The following is a 13,788-nucleotide window of genomic DNA, read 5'->3' as shown; positions in this document are numbered from 1 at the left end:
TGGGAGACAACATAGTGATATCTGAAAAACTTGGGACTTCAATTCAGAGTATCTGAATCCAGGCTTTCACTCACAAAGGTGGGGTGGCCTGAGCATGTTATTTATGCTGTGAGCTTCAGTTTCTACATCTCCAAAGTTGGGGGCAAAAATATTAACCTGACAGAGCTGGTCTGCAAATTAAATCTGCTGCCTTTTATGTTTCAGTAGTTCCTTACTTTCTTGCAGAGAGAGCCCACATCCTTTTGTCTGACATATGAAGCCTTCATGTGACCCCACTCTCTTTTCATTCCACTCTGCTCTGAGTGTCCCATGATCAGTCATACCTAAGGACTTGCATTATTCTTTCAGTGTTTTTTCACAGCCCTCATTCCTTTACACAAATAACTTCCTCTTCATACAAAACCCCTTTCTGCATTATCTGGCTAACAAACTTCTCTTCCCTGAAAATTCAGCTCTTCTTTGGTAAGTCTTCCCTTGTTCCATAGGCCTACTTAATTGTGGCTTCTTTGCCAGTCTAGTTCACCTATGTAGACCTCCAATTTAGCAAGTATAATTGTTTATGTATTTATCTTTTCTAGAGAATACAGAGTTCCTGTATTATAAATCTTTGTTTCCCCAGTGAGTAATAACCCGAACTGTTCCATAACAAGTGATGAGTAACCGTGGGTTGAATAAATACATACAATGTCAGGAGTTTGAGGGCAAAACATTTCTGATGAAATGTCAGAAGCAGAAAGGCTAAACATGAGGTCTAGATTCTGATGCTGGCTCTCATCTTAAAAAGTCATCCTTTCTGGGCCTTGGTTTTCTCATCTTATAGCTGAAGGATAGCACCAGATGTTCTCTAAGACTCCTGTCAACTAAAGTATCTTCTAATTGTTCTGCTTTTGTGAAACAGCAGAGATTGTAGTTTTTTGGCTAAGGGAGCCACATCTGAAGGCAGTTAGAAGTAACCACAAAGTAGGATACGAGACAGAGACAGACTCTAGTATACTGGAAAGGGTGTTAGATTAGACTAGAAAATCCAGGCTTAAGTTTTGTCTCTACTGCTTCCTAACTATGTGATTTTGCTCAGATAAATTATTTCATTTCTGGGAACTTCATTTGTCTCATTTGCAAGCTGTAGCAAAGGGCTTGTCAGGATTAAATTGCTAATACATTCTAAAACTCTAATTCTGTCTACCAGAAACAGAGAACTGCTATTTTGATTATTATCGCCCTCACCAATTTTGAGTCTTGAAAGGTCTACCTAGAAAACCAGACGGGCTTTTTGAGAGTTTCTTAAAAAGAGATCATTGATGTGAAATTACTGGCCAGGAATTCGCACTCTAAATTTTGCAATCAAAGTCTTTACAATGTTCATTCTGCCAACTGCTTGATTCCACAACTACAGCCCTCAACCACTTTAGTTTTGAAGTTAGGCATAAATTAGACTGTCTTCACCTTCTGCATTGGGATGAAAATTATTCAGTGGTGAATTGTCTTATAAACTGTGGTCAAATGTACCATCAAACAACACAATAGACAATGTAAACTGTGTAATAATTTCTCAGTGATGCGGGATGGAGTGCGAGGGCTCCCAGGCCTCAGAGAAGTTGATACATATTTGCTCAAATAAAACACGGTTTTCTTCTTGATTTCATCAAGAATAAGCTCAGATGCCAGTTGTGTATCTCTCTGTCTGTGTATTTATATATGTTAGTTTATGACTCATATAATCCAGGGACCAAAAAATATAAAGTATTTCACAATGTTTTTATGATAATGAAAGTTGAAAAATATGTGGCATTCTCTGTTCCCTCTCAGAATCCATCTGTTGACCTACAGCTGAACTTTCTAAGTGACATGACAATATAGATCAGAGAAGCAGCCACCCAATTGTCTACATGGAGCCTTAGTACCACTCATCCCTCCTGTCCCTATTAAAAACACTGAGAAGCAGCAAGCTTATGGTCTGAAAGTCACAGGGCATCACTCTGAAATTCTTGCTGAGACCGTAGAATTGTAGGGTAGCCAGTAGGGTTCTGAAGTAACCCTAAGGCCCAGAGAGAAGCTGGACTCTGAGAAAGTGGCCACTTGACTTCCTCCCTTATCTCATGTCCAACATTTTCTTTCAGAGAAGTGGGAGAGGGCACAGGGAAAAGAAAAAGGTGTGAATCATTTCACATTTTGTCAAGATAAGAATTTGTGCACCTGGGCCGGGCATGGTGGCTCACACCTGTAATCCCAGCACTTTGGGAGGCCAAGGTAGGTAGATCATTTGAGGTCAGGAGTTTAAGATCAGCCTGGCCAACATGGTGAAACCCTGTCTCTACTAAAAATACAAAAAATTAGCCAGGTGTGGTAGCAGGTGCCTGTAATCCCAGCTACTTGGCAGGCTGAGGCAGGAGAATCACTTGAACCTGGGAGGCAGAGGTTGTAGAGAGCCAAGATCATGCCATTGGACTCCAGCCTAGGTGACAGAGCAAGACCCCATCTTGGGGGAAAAAAAAGAACTTGTGCACCTAATCTTTTTAGCATAATAGCATTGGATTTATTGTCTACTCATTTCAATGGCTACTTGGCAAATTCTGCTTTCTTTTAGTGATTGTGTTTTCATATACAAAATAAGAGTAGTATGGTATAATGGCAAAGAGCTCGGACTCTGAGATCAGAGAATTTGGGGTCAAATCCTGGCTCTGCCATTTATCAATTACATGACTTTGGGCAAGTTATAAAATCTTATTCATCTCAGTTCTTTATGTCTGTAAAGGGAGATCATCTTTTCTCCTACCTAGTAAGAATGCTATGATGACTAATGAGATATTACCTGTAAGGCACTTGGAACAGAACAGTGCTCAGCACCTGGGAAAACTGGCTAACTATAAGCAGAAAACTGAAACTGGACCCCTTCTTTACACCTTATACAAAAATTAACTCAAGATGGATTAAAGACTTAAATGTAAAACCCAAAACCCTAAAGACCCTAGAAGAAAACCTAGGCAATACCATTCAAGACATAGGCATGGGCAAAGATTTTGTGATAAAATTGCCAAAAGCAATTGCAACAAAAGCTAAAGTTGACAAATGGGATCTAATTAAACTAAAGAGCTTCTGCACAGGACAATAAACTATCATCAGAGTGAACAGGCAAACTACAGAATGGGAGAAAATTTTTGCAATGTACGTATCTGACAAAAGAATTTACAAGGAACTTAAACAAATTTACAAGAAAAAAACAAACAATCCAATCAAAAGAGTGGGCAAAGGACATGAAGAGACACCTCTCAAAAGAAGACATGAAATAAAGCCCATCATCACTAGTCATTGGAGAAATGCAAATCAAAACCGCAATGAGATACCATCTCACACAGTCAGAATGGCAACTACTAAAAAGTTAAGAAACAACAGATGCTGGTGAGGCTGTGGAGAAATAGGAACACTTTTACACTTTTGGTGGGAATGTAAATTAGTTCAACCATTGTGATAGACAGTGTGGCAATTCCTCAGGGATCTAGAACCAGAAATATCATTTGACCCAGCAATCCCATTACTGAATATATAACCAAAGGAATATAAATCATTCTACTACAAAAACACATACACACTTATGTTTATCGCAGTACATTTACAATAGCAAAGACAGGGAACCAACCCAAATGCCCATCAATGATAGACTGGATAAAGACAACATGGTACATATACACCATTGAATGCTATGCAGCCATAAAAAGGAATAATATCTTGTTCTTTGCAGGAACATAGATGAAGCTGGGAGCCATCATCCTCAGCAAACTAACACAGGAACAGAAAACTAAACACCACACGTTCTCACTCATAAGTGGGAGCTGAACAATGAGAACGTGTGGCTGGGCCTGTCATGTAGGGGGAAGGGGTGGGAGAGCATCAGGACAAATAGCTAATGCGTGTGGGGCTTAATACCTAGATGGCGGGTTGATAGGCACAGCAAACCACCATGGCACATGTTTACCTATGTAACAAACCTGCATGTTCTGCACATGTATCCTGGAACCTAAGGTTAAAAAAAATGAAAAGAAAAAATAATACTCACTACCTAGATTTTTTTCAGTGCATGTCGGCTGCTTATTATTCACCTTATGAGCTTCTTAATGGCAGAGAATTTGAATCCGTTCATTCAGCAAACAATTACCAAGCATGTACTATGTGCCAGGCATTGGATTTATGGAGATGGTTAGCACACTAGTGCCTGACAACAGAGTCTAGTGGAGATCAATAGGTATACTTCTACAAATATGGAGATGAGTCCTATGTGAGGTTTATAGAAGATAACAAGGTACCCCAGTGTTACAATGATTAATTTTGTCCAAGAGGGCCAAGAAGAATTTAGTCTTGAAGTTGGAAAGGCCTATACCAGATCTGCAAGGCAGAGAGAACTTTCTAGAGGTAGTGCATGCTAGATACATACATGTATCTGTGTGTGTGTGTGTATACACATAGGAATATATATACATATATATTCAAGGTTGAACATATAAACATATGTATACATATGGAAGATTGTTAAATCACCTCTGAGAGATATGATTTTAAATTTCCCATTATGATTACAGATTTGCTGATCTGTCAGCATTTGTCCTATAAATTTTTAGTCAATGTTAGGGAAATACAAGTTTATGATTATTATATCTTCCTGGAGGAGGTTCTTTTCATTATTATCTAGTTTTCTTTATTTCTACTAATGCTTTTTTTCTTAATTTGTTTTTGGTCAAATACTAATATTTTTACCAGCTTTATTTGATTCATATGTTATATCTTGTTTCATCCAATTTAGTTTCAATCTTTGGACCATTTTGTTTTGAATATGTCCCTTTCATGAAGTGTGTAACCAAATGCCCTAAAAATCTAATGTGATAATCTCTAGCTTTTAATAAATCAATTTAATTCATTTACCATTATTTTCATTACTACTTTTTGGATATATTTTTTTCATTTTATTTTATGTTTCTTTTTTCTTCTTACTAATGAATAGCATTTGATGGTTCTTAAAGCAAGTCTTTATAGGTAACAAATACTCTACTTTTTTATGAATCTGAATATGGTTTCATTTTTCTTACTCCTTGTTATAGTCTGTACTGTGTTTCTCCCTCACCCCTAAATTATATGTTGAAGCTCTAATGCCCAGTACCTTACAATGTAACTGTTTAAAGACAGAGCCTGGAAAGGGGATGATTAAGCTAAAATGAGGCTGTTTGTTGTGGGCCCTAATCCAATATGACCAGTGCCCTTTTAAGAAAAGGGAAATTAGACACATAAAGAGACACCAGGGATGTCCAAACACGGGGAAAAGACTATATGAGGACACAGTGAGAAGGTAACCATTTGCAGGCCAAGGAGAGAGGCCTCAGGAGAAACCAAAACTGCCAACGCCATGATCTCTGACTTCTAACCTGAAAGACTGTGAGAAAATAAATTTCTGTTGTTTAAGTCAGCTGGTCTGTGATATTTTGTTATAGCAGCCTTAGCAAACTCATACACTTTTGAATGACAGTAATACAGGGTGTAGAAGTCTAAGTCAAATATTTTCCTCTCAGATGTTTTGAAGATGTCTGTTTTTTCCTGGCATAGACTGCTGCTAATGAGTTACTTGCTGTCAGACTCACTGTCATTCTATGGTAGGTAATTGGTCCATTTTCTATGGTAGGTTTGAAGATATTCTTTGTATCCATGATATTGTGCACTTTTTATGTCAGTATAATTCTATTTTTATTTATCTTTTGGCCCTCTTATGTTTTCAGTCTCAGTCCAGTGGTCTATTTTCTATGGTGAAAAATTTTCATTCATTGTCCTTTCAAATACTGCTCTTCCACCCTTCTCTAGAAGTGAGCCAGTGGTAGATAGCTTGACTCAAGTCCTAGTTGCACAGCTGTTCTGCTCCCTGCTGGAGCTTTATAGAAACCCCAACCCTGGACAACAGGTGGTGTGAGGTTAAGCCTCCTTTTGTGGATGGGAGAGTCCTCCTCTAGATGCTCAGTTTTAGTGCGTGACAGCCAGTATGGTTCCCTGCCACATTTGGTTCTCATTGCCCCAGAAATTCAACTGCCAGCTGTCTTGGATAGTTAGGTGAAGAGCCTTGTGGAGCACACCTTTGGCTTCCTGATTACTGCTATGTGTTTTCCTTTATTTATAGGCCACAGAGATGCTTATCTTTCTTTCTTTTAACCATGATTTCAGAAAACTTTTATTTTAAAGTAATTTTGGACTTACAGAAGAGTTTCAGAGATAGTACAGAAAGTTCCCATATACCTTTCACACAACTTATCTTAATGTTAACATCTTATATAACACAGTTAGGTTTTTAATTTTTTTTTCTTTTGGTACTGAATACTTGACACTCAAAGGCAGTGGAAGCATGAATGCACTGAGCCACCTTGACCAAAAGCTCAAAGCCAGAAATGTTCCCATTGATTAGCCATTTAATCACCTATCCATTCATTCAACAAAAATGTGTTCAGTTTATGATGTTAGCACTGTCCTAGGCACAAGGGACATGGCAGTGAACAGATAAGGCAAACATTTCTGCCCTTGTGTTGTTAAAATGTTGGTGTTAGAAATAGATAATAAAGAATATAAAAATGGTAAAATCTATAGTGTATTAAATAGTGGTAAGTACTGAGGAGAAAAGGAAAGCATGGGGAGAAGATAAAAAGTGTTGGGGGATAGTGGGGGATTATTTGCAGTATTCAATATGAGGTTGGGAAGGCATCTTTGAGAAGGACACTTGAATGAATACCTAGAGAGTGTGAGTGTGAGTTGTACAAATATCAGGGGAAAACAGTCCTCAAAGTAACCTTGAGAATGAGGCATTATAACCACAAGGCAACTGGGTTTAGAAGAATTAAGAAACTTGCTTCTGCACACAGCCAATAAATGGAAAAACCATGATTTGAATCCAGGTCTTCCTGACCCCAGAGCTTATGCTTTTATCTGGGTAGCTAAGCACAGATTTACAAAGAGACACATATACCCCTTCAAAGTGTGCATTCTGGTCCTTTAACTCACATAACTTAGTACAAAGCCATGGTGTTCTCATAAACCTTTCAAGAAAACCCTAGAAATCTATTTACAGAGTACTTGAGGTTTTTCAACAAGTTGTTTTCATTGAACTAACTGAACTTTATAAAATATGACTTTGACCTTTCCAGACAGTGGTCCAGGAGCTGGAGTGGTCATGGCCAGTCTGGAAGGTGGCCAGTTCCTCTGTTCAGGGCTGCTCATTTGTCAGCTCCCATACCAATAGGAAAGCTAATAATTCTTCTCCAGAGTGTTTGTTCTTATTTTGCTACGTTTAGACACTCGTATCATCCACTTTTCATCAAAATATGTCATGGGAAAGAGCCCTTATTAGTCAACCCTACTGATTCTTACAAAGCAGAGAGGCAACCAGTTTATGTTACAGTGGGTTTGGATTATAGGGGATTTTAAAGGACAGCACATATAATTTATTCTTTAGATGCCATGTAACAATATTAATCTGCACCCAAGAGGAGGTCTCATGAGGTTGTTTTACTGTTTGTAAGACTCTCCTGAAGTATTTAAACATAGATTCCTAACCCAGACCTTCAGGAATTGGATTCAAGTCATCGAGGATGATAAGGCATCTGCCTATTCGGCACTTACCCCTCCCACAAGTGACCTTCTTTTTGGTTCAGAAGGTCAAATGCAGATTCCTCCTAAAGAAATTAATGGCCTCTTCAAGATAGACCTCATCCCACCTCACCAAAGATTTATTAATTTTGTCACTGTCATTCCTCCCCCTTGCTCCTTATTCCTTACTCCTTCCCTTCATCATCCCATGTACACATGTTCTGACCATGGCACGCTAGTTTCTATTTCCTTGAACTTTTCTACTCATATAATTTTGTTCCAGTCAGTTGAGTTCCTTACCTGAAAACGTTTCACTTTCATCTCTGCATGTCACGTTCCCACTCCTTGTTCAAGACTCCGTTCACCCTATAAGCCTTCCTAATCTTTTAGTTAAAATTAATTCCTCCCTTTTTGTGTTTCCATATTTTGGAAAAAAGAAGAAGGAAGAGGAGAAAAAGAAGGAGGAGGAAGAGAAGAGAAAAAGGAAGGGGAGAGACAAGAAAATAAAAACAAAAAGGAGGTGAGGAGGAGAGGAAAGATGAAGAAAGTGAAAAAGTAAGTACTGGTATGGTAGATCTTAACATGACTTGCTCTCAATAGGTCCAAATGGGTGATTTTTATCCTTCTATTTTTCAGAGGTCAAGCTTTTTGTTTGTTTGTTTGTTTGCAGAAGAACATATTTACTAAATCGTTATTAACTCAAGAAGAGGATTGTTAGTAATTAGCACGTTAATAGTGTGAAATAAGTAAAGTTCTAAGTGCTAAAAGTCATTGGTCTCCTATGCAGATGAAATGGCACTGCAATATCCTTGCCTATGTACTTCTATGCTTGGCTCAGAAATTCTTCTTTTTATTCTTTTTCACATTTCAACTTTTACCTTAAGCTTTAGCTTAGATCTAACTGGAATTCTGGGAAGTCACTTGGAGTTGGGCTCTGTATTCTTGCTGAGGCTGTGTAGTGCACCAGGGTTAAGAGTAATAGGCATAGAGGCTGGACATAGTGTCTCACACCTGTAATCCCAGCATTTTGGGAGGCTGAGGGAGGAAGATTGCTTGAGCCCAGGAATTCAAGACCAGCCTGGGCAACATAAAGAGACCCTGCCTCTACAAAAAAATAATAAAAATTAGTTGGGTATAGTGGTGCACCCCTGTAGTCCTAGATACTCAGGAGGCTAAGGCCAGAAGGTAACTTGAGCCCAGGAGTTCAAGGCTGCAGTGAGCTATTATTGGCATTGCACTCGAGAGTAAGAACCTGTATTTTCAAAAAAAAAAAAAAAAAAAGTAATAACTATAGACTCTGGAGCCAAAACTTCCACCCATTGCCAAATTGCAAAATCTGTCTTTTAGCAAAACCAGTCTGCTTTAGAAAAAAAATATACTTCCTCTCCATTTCTTTTTTCTTTGTTTCTTTCTTTTTTTTTTTCTTTTTTTTTTTTTTTTTTTTTTTTGAGACAGAGTATTGCTCTGTTGCCCAGACTGGAGTGCAGTGGTTTGATCTTGGCTCACTATAACCTCTGCCTACCGGATTCAAGCAATTCTCCTGCCTCAGCCACCAGAGTAGAAGGGATTACAGGCACTGCCACGATACCTGGCTAATTTTTGTATTTTTAGTGGAGACAGGGTTTCACCATGTTAACCAGGCTGATCTCAAACTCCTGAACTTGTGATCCACCCGCCTTGGCCTCCCAAAGTGCTGGGATTACAGGCATGAGCCACTGCGCCCAACTTCCTCTCCATTTCTTAAAATGTGGGTAATACTTCCCTCACAGACTTTTATAAGAATTAAATGAGAGACTATATGAAGGATATTAACACAAAGACTAATTCAGAGTTAGTATAAAATAAAAGGTATAATTATGATTCTAATTCCTAATGATGATTCCCTATCCTGAGGCACTGTCAGAAAAGAGCTATTCTCAGTGGGCCCATTTTCAGCCCCTGTACTTACACCACATGTGCAAAAGCACCTCTGCAGTTGCTCACGCCTCTTTATGGTGTTTAATCTTCTCTGATTAACTTTATTCAAAGTGATTACCTCCTTCTCCTCCTGGTTCCTTCCTTTTCCAATTGAGTGAGGGCATCCTGACTTGGGTGCTGCCTCTTCCCACCTCTGAAGATAACAGCTCCTGGAAGAATGAAGCTGAATGTGGGTCCTCCAAGAAAGCACAACAATGGCATTCTACATATTAATTTTAACTTTGCATTTCAAAATAATTTCAGATTTACAAAAAAGTTTCAGAAATGGAACTTTCCTCTCCACATTTTTATCCAAATTCCCCAAATGTTAATTTCTTTTTCATACACCCATTGTATAATAATTAAATTTAGGGGAAAAAATTGATACAATATTAGTATCTAATCTATGTCCCTAATGCAAATTTCTCCAGTTGTCCCACAAATTTTCTTTTTTTCTGGTTCAGCATGCAATCCAGTATCACACAATATATTTCATTGTGATGTCTCCTTAACTGCCTTTACATTTCCTGAGTCATTCTTTGACTTGATATGTAATGTATGACTTAATACTTTTGAGGAGAACTGACCAGTCATTTTGTAGATTGCTCTTCAGTTACTCTGATGTTTTCTCATAATTAAGTTATGGATTTGCATTTTTAGCAAGAATATGATAAAATGATGTTGTGTCCTTCTAAATGCATAATATCAGAAGGCACATGATATCCATTTGTCCCATCACTGATGATGTTAACTATGGTCCCTTCATCAAGGTGGTCTCAAAGAGGAGATATTGTGGGACTATGTGAAGATTCTGTTTCTCATCATTTTCTTCTTGTTCATCAATTTTGGTATCTATTGAAGATGATTGCCCGAAACAATAATTACTTTCTCATTGACAAATGGTGATTTCTATTTTCCTTATTTCTTTCTTAAACACTTCTTAGTTAGAATTCTACTCTAACAAAGAGATTTTCCTTTTCATTTTTCATTCATTCATATGTTTATTCATTTATATCAGTATAAACTCATAGATACTTACTTTAGTGTCTGATTACAATTTTTATATTCATGATTTTGTGGCTAACATTACTCTAGACTTGGTCATTGAAAACTCTTTCAAGCTGGCCACTGAATCCTTTTGAAATGTTCTTACATTACTTCCTTGTTTTCCCTCCTGCAAATTGTGTGGAAGCTGTGGCAGATCAGGAAAATAAAGCCTTTCTGACCATCCCAGGGAATTTAAGCAACTCTGTTGGTTGTCCTGCCTTTCAATGACTGTAATTTAGCTGTGCCTACATGCTATTATATGTAACCTATACATAGGTGTTATCCAAATGGTTTTTGTGTGTATATTTGCTTCTTCAATGATTGCTATGTGATCTATCATTATTTCCTCTCTATTGGTAGTTTTTGTAACAATTTTGTAGGAAGCCAACAACACAATTCCCCATGACCTCTTGAGCTCTAAAACATGCTTTTTTTTTGCATTGTTCCAGCACTGGATTCTATTTAATTAACATTTGATTTTGCATTGCAAGACGCTGATATACATTAAAAGGTCACCACCCAGTCATTTATCTTTTAAAGTAACTGGACTGGTTATTTTTTTAAAGTTCCATCAGGTTAAAACGGTTAGCAATTTTTCTCCTTGCAGTGTCCCTTCAGCATGGACCAGACAGATAATAGATCAGTGTAGGTTCAGATGCATTACAACATTAGTCATCAATTAGGTTTAAACCAGCACTGTAATATATCATTTATCTTGCCTGCCACAGCTCTTTTGAACATTTAATTTTTTAAGGCCTCTTACGGTTTTTTTTTTTTCCTTCTAACTGGCCTCCTGCCTCTCTCCTTTGTCTCCGACACAGCCATGTCCTTAAGGAACAATAAAAATTAGATTTGTTTGACCTGCTCTCAGGGTTCGTTTCAGCGAGATGGATTTTAATAGCTTTGACTGGTTGGGCAGACAGCTTTTATGTAATATTCCAGACATTTACGCACTGTCTTTTACTGAGCCCTGAGCAGGTGTGTACGTGAGAGGATGTGTCTGTGTGCCACTAAGGAGCTCCTTAATATTCCTTTCACATCAAATAATCCTTTGGGAAATTGCTTACTCCTAGATATGATGGGCATCTCATTAAGTGCTCAAGTCATTGGCATGTCTTTCTCCTCCTAATAACTTTGTTTTAATCTCCGGCACTCAGCATTTATTGCTCTGTTAATGTTAAAGGGATACTCTGCTCAATGCGGTCTTTCTGAGTTGACCTGGGTTGTGATGGTGGGTGAATTTGTGTTTTTTTCAGGTGGGTGAATATTCTACATGAATATTCTGATTCAGCATTTCTCATTGCAAGGTGGATTGAGGTCTTAGGGAGAGCAAGAGTTTCTTAGCCATGTTCCCCATGTCTTGAATGGTGATTCAGCCTTTATCAAATGAGCTACTGTCTGATTTCAAGCCAGTGACCTCCTCTTCCTGTATCTCAGTGTCCATCATACTAGAATAATGATAATACCTGTCTCACAATGTAGTCACCAGTTTTCAGCAAAAGTATGGAAGTCTCTGGAGTGCCTGACACAACAGCAGGAATTCTTTTTTTTTTTTTTTTTTTGCAAGGAGAGTATAATAATATTCATTCCACAAAAATTTACTGATCATCTACTTGGTTCCAGGTACTCTTGTAGACAGGGTAGCATCAGTGAACAAAACAAAGATTTTGGCCCTCATGGAGGTTAAATTCTTGAGGGGGACATCAACAGTAGATAAAGTAAAGAAGTTAAATATTGGCATGTTAAATAGTACTAAGCACTAGGGAGAAAAAGATAAAGCAGAGTTGTTGAAATGATTAAATAAGATAACATAAAATGTTCCTAGCTGGTGTCTGGCACATAATCAATAGTCAATTGGTAATATTTATATCAATTACTCATTCATTATTTCACATTTATTCAATGTATGTTCAAATCCCTCCTCCCTCTCTCCCTCCCTCCGTTCTCTCTCCCTTCCTTCCTTCTTTCCTTCCTTCCTTCCTTTCCTCCTTTCTTTCTTTCATCTCTCCCTCCCTCCCTTTCTTCCTTCCTTTCTTCTCTTTCTCCCTCCCTCTCTCTTCTTTTCCCTTCTTTCCTTCCTTCTCTCTTTCTCCCCCCTCCCTCCTTCCCTTCCTTCCTCCTTCCTTCCTTCTTTCCTTCCATCCTTCCTTCCTTCCCTTCCTCCCTCCCCTCCCTCCCTCTCCTTTTCCCTCCCTCCCTTCCTTCCTTCCTTTCCTCCTTTCCTCCTCTCTTTCTCTTTCTTATCTTCTTTCTTTCCTTCCTTCTCTCTTTCTCTCTCTTCCTCCCTCCCTCCCTTTCCTCGCTTCCTCTTTTTTCTTTCTTTCTTTCTCTTTCTTTCTTTTTCTTTCTCTCTCTTTCTCTCTCTTTCTTTCTCTCTCTTTCTTCCTTTCTTTCTTTCTCTCTCTCTTCCTTTCTTTTCTCTGTCTTTCTCTCTTTCTCTTTCTTCCTTTCTTTCTCTCTTCCTTCCTTTCTTTTCTCTCTTTCTTTCTCTCTTTCTCTGTCTTTCTTTCTCTCTCTCTCTCTTTTTCTTTCTTCCTTTCTTTCTCTCTCTCTCTTCCTTCCTTTCTTTTCTCTCTTTCTTTCTCTCTCTCTTTCATTCCTTTCTTTCTTTCCCTACTTTCTACCAGCACTTGGCCAAGTTGCTAGGATATAGAGATGAACAGAGTAGGTCCCTGTCTGCAAGTTGTTCGTAGTCGATGGAATCTCAGCCATGACAATAACCAAAGAATCATGGAGACAAGAGGATAATGGGATAAGGGCATAGAAGGAGATTTAATTTAAGAAAGGTAGGGTAGGAGAAAGAACATCAGTTAGAGAATTCTAGCTTCTGCAGGCTTCTGGCACAGCACACTTGCAATTTCCTGATGCTGATGGTAATGTCTGTCAATGACTCAGGCTGCTAGGTGACCTCTTCTAGTTATTTAGCTATTTCTTTGAAGCCACTTCAAGATCCAATAACTGGATGAGAGAAGGCCTGGCATGTAGGAAGACTCAAACCAAATGGCTTTACTATTAGAGAGGCCCTCAGGCTTCCTTTGGAAGAAGAGCTGTAAGCTACTGGCTGACTTGAAGTTTCTTGTGCTGGAAAAAAGATTCACTGGGGAAAATGAGTGAAATTAGTTGAGATGTTTTCATATTTTAATATATTGAGATGATCAAATTTTAATTTTGACCCTGGCA

At 38.3% G+C, this 13,788-nt stretch overlaps 1 long non-coding RNA gene across 3 annotated transcripts in view; it reads left to right on the top strand.

The window, feature by feature from the left end:
* The window catches only part of LOC105710352 (uncharacterized), a 97,471-nt gene that overhangs the window by 42,258 nt on the left and 41,425 nt on the right, over window positions 1-13,788 (top strand). For all 3 annotated transcript variants that reach the window (XR_010341193.1, XR_001105757.2, XR_001105756.2), the window contains exon 4: window positions 8,043-8,160. This is a non-coding gene — a long non-coding RNA (uncharacterized LOC105710352). The remainder of the gene's footprint in view (window positions 1-8,042; window positions 8,161-13,788) is intronic.

The sequence above is a fragment of the Aotus nancymaae genome, unplaced genomic scaffold (assembly GCF_030222135.1).
Source record: "Aotus nancymaae isolate 86718 unplaced genomic scaffold, 86718_ANA_hifiasm-v0.15.2.pri h1tg000007l, whole genome shotgun sequence".
Taxonomy (NCBI): Eukaryota; Metazoa; Chordata; class Mammalia; order Primates; family Aotidae; genus Aotus; species Aotus nancymaae.
This window is presented reverse-complemented; position numbering and strand designations above follow the sequence as displayed.